Genomic DNA, 6,321 nt, shown 5'->3' with positions numbered 1-6,321 from the left:
GGTAACCTACCAAACATCTGCTCAGTACTTCTCAGAACTGCCAGGGCCATAAAAACAAAAAAACGACTGATAAACTGTCACAGCCCAGAGGAGGAGAAAGAGATGTGACAACTAAATGCAATGCGGTGGTAGCCTGAAAAAGAAAAAGGGCAGTAGTCAAAAAACCTACACAATACTAATAAAGGGTAGAGCAGTTAACAGTATGTACCAATTTGGGGGGGGGGGGATTGTGACAATGTAATGTAAGGGATATAGTATATTAACAATAGGGGAAGTGGGTGGGGGGTATACAGAACTGTACCACCTTTGCAGCCTATTGTAAATCTAAGTCTATTCTAAAATAAAAAGGGCCATTAAAATATTTTTCTCAAAAACAGTGATTTTTCTTCTTTTTAATCTTCTTCTAATCCTCTCCCCTTCCTTCGTGGGACTATAATTTCAGATTCTATAGTTTTAAATTAAATTCTGTAATTTTCTGCACAACTCTTCAAATTTATTTTAAAAACCAATTTTACACCTTAAATGGGTAAATTTTATAGTATGTGATTGTACCTTAATGAGGTTATTTTTAAAAAAAAACAAAACCCTCTCTACGTTGATTCTAATTTTACCCTCTAACATGTTATAGCTCTTTAAATATTGAAAATGTTTTTTTCTCCCTCACTCCCTCACTCCCTTTCTGCTTTTTTCTTCCTCTTCCTCTTTGTTTTTAAAATTTCTTGGAGAAGGGTGTTCTTTTTTAATTCCTCTTGTATTCGAATTTCTGTTCTCTTTACCCTCATTACTTGACAGTTTCCCTATTTTTCGTTATCAGGTAAGTATTGGGAAACTCCAAGTCTCTTTCACCACATGCAAAGGCAGGCGACCGACCTTTCCTTCTTTTCAAATCATAAGAGAAAGCTTATTTAGAGAGTTACAGAGGTCGTAGAAATGAACCAGCTGGGCTGTGTAGGCTCAGAAAACAAGTTCCCGAGGCAGAGAAAGCAAAGCGCCTGAAGGGAGAAGAGGGGCCGGGAAAGGCCCAGGCCTGCTCCTGAGAGGGGAGCCCACAGAGCCAGCTGTTCTGGAGACCGGTGCGGGCTCCTCATTCCCCGAGTTAACACTCAGGCAGCTGCTAGAACTCCTATTTACTTACAACTTTCATAAATGAAAATGAGCTTTCCCAACTCATTCAAGTGGCTGGACATAATCTCCTGGTGATGTAGCCACTCAGATAACACAGGTTAAAGGAATTTGTGCTAAGTGGAAATCTCCTCTTCTGCAATGTGGTAAAGATTGTCCCTCAAACACACAGACCACACCCCTATTCCCTGCAGAAGACATGGATTTCACCTCTAAGGCAGGCCGTCCGCTCTGGAAGGGTGTACTCCGAGGCCGGCTGACGACCTTTCAAAGTGGTAGAGAGGACTTTTCAGCAGGCAGGATGCTGTTTAGAAATGTCTAGTTCATCTACACTACTGTTTTTGGACTCTAATCTTGCAGCCCTGTCAACTCTGAAGTTTACACTTAAGAAAAAGATTAATCAACTTTTCTTGACATCCAAAGGAGCCAAAATACCATGTATTATGCAATAGACTTATCTGAAATGCAAATAAAAATGTGGCTGTGGTTTTGTTCCCACATGACTCTACCCACACAGTCCTGTTCATACTGAGTGTGGCTCCTGTTCCAGTGGGTGACCAGGGACCCCAAGTATATGCTCTCTCCCTGTCAAGACCCCTTAAGAGGACTGTCAGCGCTTAGAGGAAGGTTATGCATAGCCTCTCCCCAACCACCCCCCAACCCTTTCTACCCAGTTTGTCCCCAGCTCAGTCCTGGAGGCTGGTCTTATATGGAGAGCCCTTGGACTAGGAAGGAATCTTCCCTGTGAACATTTATTTTTCCTCAAGTTCCCTGTTATTGTTTCTTTGCCACTGCCATCTGATTGCCTGAATCTGTTTCCATTTCACTCCTATCAGGTTAAATTTAGGATGTCTTTCTGCTCCCACAGAGGTTCTTGCCTCGCCTGCATCCTAGATTTTGGAAATACTTAGCTTCCAGGGCAGGGAGGGCTAAGAGCTGTTCTCGTTTTTCATTTGCACTGTGCTGGGTAGCAGGAGTGACCTGAATGAAGAAGGACCTGAGTGGTGTTCCTAATCTTAAGGGGCTGCTTTGTCTTTTCCTTCTTTTTTCTGGTCTATTCAACACGTCTTAAAACTAAGCAACCAAATGGTATTCCTCAATTTCCTGCCAATTCAGCTTTCATATCTTTTGCAAAAATAAAACCAAACAGTGCATGTCTCTTTCCTTCTTTTGAATTCCAACTCAAATTCCTCTTCTGCGTGTCTCAGGATATGGGTATGCCTTTTAAGCAAAAGCATTTAGCACTTATAATGTGCCAGACACTCTATCGGTTCACTTATTTCTGACAGCAAACTCCTGAGTTTACCAGTACTATTACTTTCATACTCCAAATTATAAAACTCATAAACAACTGAACTAGGATTTGAATCCCAGGGGTGTGGCCTTGGAGATGTGCTGCTGACTACCATCCTCTGCATCTTGTAATATCTTCAAGCAGGACCACTTCATAATTTATGCGGCTTAGTGCAAAATAAAAATGCAGGGCCCCTTGTTTTAAAATTAGGAATTTCAAAATGACAACAGCAGGGGATTAAACTAAGGAACAGGGCTTTCCAGAGTGGGGGCCCTGTGCTACTGCATAGGTGGAATGGCCAGGTGGCCAGTCTATCCTAAATACCCCTTTCAAATTGTACTGTGTGTGTGTGTGTGTGTGTGTGTGTGTGTGTGTGTGTGTGTGTCTGTCTCTACAGTGGGTATCAAGGAGAGGAATGGTTATTTACATTTGAGACCATGTTGTATCGAAGGTATTATCCTGATTTTGATTCTGGTTCGGTAAAATGCTAACATTTTGGGAATAAAAGTGAAAGTGTAAGAGATGTCTTTGTACTTTTTTTCTATAAGCCTGAAATTTCAGGATGAAAAGTTAAAAGTTCAAAAACATTTAAAGTTGGGTGAACCTGTGACCTCAGTGGTGAAAAGTATCCTCCCTTCTCTCATACCTAAATTTTTCCAGTTATTTGTCCCTTCATCACCATCATTTAATCTTGGATGATGTTGGTTAACAAGAATCTTTTCCGGCCTCTGATAGCCAGGGTGGCGCCAGACTTAGACACGATAGGAGATCGCTGACGGTGACGGTTACACTCAGTGACCACATGCATGGTCACTGCAGATCCTGTTCTCATGGAGTTTTACCACCTCATAATCAGCTCCTAAGGAGATGTTTAGCCTGCTATTATCAAAGCTTTAAAAAAATAGAATTGGTTTTATTTAAAAAGTCTCATAAAATGTATCTACCACTATCAATACAAGCCTAGCCCTGATCGGTGTGGCTCAGTTGGTTGGGCATTGCTCCACGAAATGAAAGGTCGCCAGTCCAATTCCTGGTCGGGGCACATGCCTGGGTTGCAGGTTTGGACCCCTGTCAGGGAGTGTTTAAGAGACAGCAGAATGATGCTCTCCCTCACATTGATGTTTCCCTCTCCCTTTTTCTCCAAAAATAAATAAAATCTTTAAATATATATGTATACACACTCACAGGCCTAAAGGTAATGATACAATCAATGTTTGCCTCTAAATGGGCTAAAATGGATTTCATAATTTTATCCATTCATTTGTGAAAAAATGCTACTTTTATGTAGATGGACAACGTGAGACACATAAATTCATCAACTGGGACAGCTGCACACCAGGTATATCATTGTTTTTGTATTGTTGCTTTCATTTTAGTTCTCAAAAATGGCAAATTAATCAGCCACTGGGTGATCAACTGACAATTCAATGTCATAATACAGTATCAAACATTTCCTCATACAGAGCTACTGACTGAAATCTCAGCACGTAAGTTCTGATCTTTCTGATTAGTTTTAAACATAGTATGTGATTGAAGCAGGGCCTAAAAATAAAACAAATGCCTAAAATATTTTTACATGCACACACTGTATAGAAAGAATATTGTATATTCTAAATATGTCATTCTAAGTATTGGTAAGGGCCATAGAAGCATAAGATTGCAAAATAAATCTAAATAGCAAACAACTCATACTGTATTGTTAACCTACTTCTATAATTTCCTTTATTTTTAAAGTGATCTTAAACATAATTTCACTTGATTATTTACTAAATAACAGAAGGCTTAGTCCACTTGGATAATGGCCATGATGAAGATGAGGAAATCAGAGACAGACTCAATCCGAACTTAAAAGAAAACTGCACTCCCTTCTTGATGGTCTAGACATGGCTTAGCAGGGACACCCCCAGAGTCCAGGGTGGCTGGCACCTGTGCCTGGCCCACAGAAGGGACGCCTGAAAGGAGCAGCTGCTCTCTCATAAGCAAGGCCAGAGGTCTTGGACTCCCTTTTAATCATGATTAATTTGTAGAAGTTAATCAAATTTATACAAATTTACGACATTAATTTTGAAAAGTCAGTGTGCCTACCTGTGTAAAATTCAGGATTAAGCACTATTTTATAATTTTCAGGACCCCAGCACCGGGCCAGATAGATAACAGGTTCTATCTTCTACATCATAATTCAAATTTCAAAACAAGTTCTTAAATTCTTCTATCAGTAAGTTGCCGCATCCACAATAAACGACACTGAAAGGACCTCCTCTTGCAGTGACTGATGGAGAACAGCCGAGTTCTCCAGGTGCCACTGAGGGCTGCACACTCTTTCACTCTGGAGCGTGTGCTAACCGGTTCGGTTCCCACACCAGGGAAAATTTAATACCTTCAAGCAGTTATTCATCATCAGAACTCCTGATTTGAGATTTAAGACATAAGAGGGTCAGGACTGGACCCACACAATTATACCTTAGAAATGTCCTGTTGTAGGTACTCCCAGTATAACAGCTTTTTTCTCCCCTAAAATAAATTGGAGGAAGGTTAAAGAAGTGGGAACTTGGGCAAATATTGCTGCAGAGGAGATCCCCCTACAAGCCTAACTGTAATTCTATTTCCTGATATCTAAATAAGTTTGCCTTAACCAAAGTCTAATATTCATCACAATTTCACATGAGGAAGATAGGGTTCACATTTTAACACTGGTTTAAAACAAAAGTAAAAAAAGATGGAAGAATATTTTATGTGGCCAAATTCTTCATCTGCTGACAAAATATGCCAGGTCATTTATGAATAGTGGTGCAAGCTGCAAATTTTAATAGCTTAGTGTGCAAGCCTATGATAATGCAGCACTGTCTTTTTAAGCTTTATATATATATATATATATATATATATATACACACACACACACACATATATATTTTATATATATATCAATCACTGATGTGTACAAATCCTTTTGGAAATATGTAAAATATTAATGATTTCAAACACTTTATTGTCATACCCTAACACATTACTTTATAATGTCTTACAGTTATATACTTAATTTTTAAAGAATGTCATTTAGTATTTGTATGGAGAGAAACCAAAAAATGAGTGGTGTTAGACAAATTCAACAAAAAATGAAGCAAAAGGCTCTGAACATTTTTATTTGGCAATCCAAGTTAGCAGCAACACTAAAAAAATTACTAACCTCCTTCTGATATTAAAACTCTTATTCTACCCAGCACTTGTTTTTAATTATAATACTGTGAAACAAAATAACTTGCAACATAGATTTTAACCAAAAAGCCAAAAGTATATAAACTTTTCTTAAAAAGTTTAATTTTATATACAAAAAATACAAATTATTACTTTTGTTTTGAAAAGTGTATCTTTAAAAATATTTTAATAAAGACTGGAGAAAATGAATGCGGACCAGGGTCCATTCTTCCAGCTACGGTTCAAACTAATGAAGTAAACTGTTTAATGACATGAAAACTCTTTGATGACATTTGTGAAAAGACAAGGGAAAAAAAGGAGATTGATGTAATAAAGTTAAGTATTATAGCATTCTCAAATATGATCCTTTATAAAATGAAAATTGGATGATGTCTTGTGGCATATGGTAATCTTTATAACAGTATATGGCATATAACATACTTTAGGACACCAAGAAGTTTAATTAAACCTCAACTTTGGTAAAGCTAATAACTATTTTTTAATGGCTGGGATATGTGAACTACAGTAGCAGCACTTTAAAAGAATAGGAAATAAAGGAAAATTGTATTATTAAAATGCATTCATTAACTTCTATTGGAGATCTCTTTATATTAGAACAATTATAATTAATTTTTCAATTATTGCTTCTATGCACAAATTGAAATTCCCCTACAATAAATTTCTGAAGTAACTGAAATTAGATACAAAAAAAT

Source organism: Pteronotus mesoamericanus, unplaced genomic scaffold, assembly GCF_021234165.1.
Source record: "Pteronotus mesoamericanus isolate MK-2021 breed Mesoamerican mustached bat unplaced genomic scaffold, CSHL_Meso_final contig_26, whole genome shotgun sequence".
Lineage (NCBI taxonomy): Eukaryota > Metazoa > Chordata > Mammalia > Chiroptera > Mormoopidae > Pteronotus > Pteronotus mesoamericanus.
Note: the sequence above shows the minus strand (reverse complement) of the source record.